The following is a 3,834-nucleotide window of genomic DNA, read 5'->3' on the forward strand; positions in this document are numbered from 1 at the left end:
CAGATCCCTTCAGCCAGGGACCAACAAAATCTTTTCATTACTGAGGACTGACTGGTTTCAGTGAGACAGCAAACAGCACACACAATGGTGTTTCCCAGCAAGATGAACACAAATAACAACTCACCATCAGCACACTGGCCTTAGACTCCAGCTTTATATTAAAGTGAAAGATAGTGTTTGCAATGCAAGCCTGTCCCCAGTGGCTGCCAAACATTTTGCTTCTGGCAGTAGCCCTCTGCATCGCCCCTCACCATATGTCACCATTCCCAGCTACCTCCTCATGCCCCATCTCTTCTCTGCTTCCCTGCTCTGGGCATCTGCCCCAGCCAGAAGCTCCATTTCCCTAGAGACTCCGATGAGGGTCCGCCACAGATGACAACGTTAGGCAAAGCCTCTGGGCTGTGAGCGGTGGGGATGGTGCCTCAGCTTTGGGCGGTTACTTTGAAGTCTCTCAGGATGCTGTGCACTCACCACACCAGAACAGCCTGGCAGGGGGCAACAGAGGAGGGATGCCTTGCCATGTCTCTCAGCAGGCAGTCTGGTGGCAGGAAGAAAGCAAATGCCCATCCTGCCATCCGTGGAGGAAGGAAAAGGCAAGCTGTGCCAGGACTGCAGGCAGAGCAGAAGCACAGAGTGACAAAAACCAAAGGCAAAGCATGGGAAATGTAAAAAAAGGAGCCAACACTGAAATCTCACACAGGACTTTGGCTTTTGTCAGGTTGTTACACTGACATTGTGGCATGCTGGGCTTTGGACCTTAGCTATCGGGCAAGCCCAATGTATAAAGTCAAATGGGACTTTATGTTCAGCATTATCACATAGCAGGCTGTAAAATCACTCAGGTGGATAGGCTGCAGGACTGTAAACAAAGGGTATGGCATGTTACAAGTGGCTGTTCAGAGGGAACGAACCAGGGACACCATAGCGCTGGGGATCAGTAAAACATTAGACTGAGTGCCTCATTAAAGTTTTAAATTAGTGCTTAAACCATCCAGCTGACCAAAGAAGGCTGAGCTGGAGGGGCTCTGGTGTGTCCTGAGAGAGAGGCAGGAGCTGCATGTGGACAGGGAAGGGACATATTTGGGCAGGTGCTTGGTGCCTGTGTCCCAGCAGCAGCTAGGAAGAGAAAGGCAATATGCCCGGGAGATACCAGCAAAATTGTGTCAGAGGCCTCCTTAATCTCCTCTCCCCAAGGATGTCACTTTCCCCTTATCCACAGGGCTCAGGAAGGTGCAGGAATAGTCTGGTGCAGAATCTGGAAGAGTCTAAGAAAGAGGGAATAGGCTGAGAGTTGAGGTAGCTACACAATAGGTCAGGGTTGTCCCAACAACAGCATAAAAATCCTGAGACAGAGAGTACAAATTGCAAACTAGGTTAAGATAAGATTCAACCTGGAAAACAAAAGCTATTTAGCAAGGAGGAAATAATTAATCAACTCTTGGCAGAGGAGGGAAGAGTTCTGGAAAGTCAGACTATATTGATCTAGCCTTAGGAGAGCTAGAAAATTAGAGAAGGGGACACAAAGAAATTAGCTAGAGAGGAGGAAGGCAATGCACTGGCACCAGGAATGTGCACACAGCTACCCTGCCAGGCAACACTGAGCTGAGTGCTGGGCAGGAACCGACTGCTCAGTTCAGGGCTGTGGCTACCATGAGAGTCTGACACACTGGGAGGAGACAGAAGGCAACAGCTCCCTGCGCAGCTGTGGGGGATTGATTTGTGGCGACACTATGTGTTCCTTGTCTCTGAGGGGACATAGAAACAGTTTACAAACATTTGCAAGGCATACACCCGAGCAGGAGGGAGTGCAAATTACTTAGAGAAGTCAAAACAAAGAGAGAGAAAACCAAAGCTGAAAGTAACTCAAAAGCTTTTACCAATGAGCTGCAGTAGGTTGTGAAATAGCTCTGATGAAGAGAGCAGAGAAGAACGCAGGTATGGGCAGTTTTAAAGTTAGATGGGAAGAAAGGAAATAATACATGAGCAATGGAAGGCATATGGAAGAATTTGTTGAAGTGATACAAAAATTTACACACACTCAGTCTGTAGTTCCAGTTTTCCACTGCCCTGCATCTCTTGCTATCATTAGTAGTGATGCAAAATTGGAAATGTTTATTAAAGAATAACGTTATAGTACTGCTCCACCTGAGCACACAGATTTCTAGACATATCTAGGCAACAGAGAATTAGGCTTTATAATTGTGTCTGGGAAAATTACTCACTAGCAGTGATCCACTTAAACTCCTCCAGTGATCTCCTCCTTCCCCACCCCAAAACTCCTTGAGTCTTGGTGAGGTAGGGATGTGACTCCATGTTTGGATACTGTGCGTTACTGTCTCCTAAAGTAACATCCAGCTGCTTCTAAAAATCTTCCAATAAATCTCTTTTTAATTGCATCTGGGAAACCACTTACAGGGCTCCCAAAGATCCACATGGAAACCTGAAAAGATCAAGGCCCAAACACAGTCCTGATGAAGGCTGAAAAAGCAAATGCCAAAAGCTTGGAGCAGCCTACACCTTACCTGGCATATGCACTTACCAGATTAATACTTCCCATGAGGAGGGAACACAGCTATGGCTCCACAGCTACAGCAAGTATTAATGGTTAGCCCCATCAGCCAGAAGGCCGGGCTCTTCATATGGCAGAGCTGTTCCCTGGCCTAAGGATTCTTCATGTGAGTAATAACCAAGCTTTATAACTGTCCCCTGCAGACTATCATGATGATGAATGAATGAGATCAGATTAGTCAATATGGCTTATTGGTGGAGTTTGCTCACTTGCTGTGGATGCATCATTACCCTGTGCATTCATCAGTACAGTCTTTGCCTGTACAATATGAAATGACAACCAACCTTCAGCTCATCAGCTTTCTGCTAAGAACTCCCAAGCCCTTTTTGGGTCTTTCTTTTGCTCTGTATCCTTGTCCTGGGCCATCCTGGAAAGTCGTTTGATGAGTTCTATATCCTTCCTTATTAAAGCAAAGCATATTAAGACATACCTGTAGAAGTTAAATGAGAAATTGCTGAAAAACACTGACTTCATAACACAGTGACTAATGGTGCATTTACTACTTCTGTCCTCTGCCTGAAAAAATCAGAGTTGCTCCACTAAGTGGCACAGATGCTCTGCAGCTCCACAAGCAGCAGTGATCCTCTTTTGGCTGAATGGTATTTCCAGAGCAAAGCATTTCTCATCTCCACTGAGGCTGTTGGGCCCAGGATTCCTGTAGAAACCAGGGATATTTCAAAGTAACGTCAAGCACCACATTCAAAGTGGGTACTCAGAAAGGTGTACTGTATTGCGTGACACATCTTTGCATCAAGAAATATCTTACACTAGCACAAAAGGGAATAAGGTTTCGTGGCCGGAAACTGCTTTGAACTGAAATCTGAGAGCTTTGCCATTCCTTTCCAGCTCTGGCGTGAATTCCCTAGGCAGCCCAAGGCAGGCATCTTCATTTCCCTGGGGCTCAGTTTGCCATCTGTAAAACTGGGTTAGCATCTCCTGTTCTTTTTTATACCCTTTTTATCCTTATCTATATTAACGGTAAATACAGATGGGCCTGTTTGTGCGCAGGTATAGTGCAAAACGGGGCACGAGCGCTCGTTTAGCGATGGTCTGCAGGGAAAGACGCGAGCTCGGAGGGGCAGGTGCAAGGCAGGACGTACGGATTAAGGGATGCGCACACAAGGAGCGGGGATGCCTGCAGGGAAGGACACTCTCCTGGCGGGCCGGGCAGTTACCCACCACCCGAGCCAGCCCCGCGCCGCGCTCGCCGCAGCACAGCGCCGGGCCCGGCCCCTCGCGGCGGGGAGGCGGGGGCGGGTCCCCGC

The sequence above is a fragment of the Onychostruthus taczanowskii genome, unplaced genomic scaffold (genome assembly GCF_017590055.1).
Source record: "Onychostruthus taczanowskii isolate IOZ18803 unplaced genomic scaffold, ASM1759005v1 scaffold1, whole genome shotgun sequence".
NCBI classification, from domain to species: Eukaryota; Metazoa; Chordata; class Aves; order Passeriformes; family Passeridae; genus Onychostruthus; species Onychostruthus taczanowskii.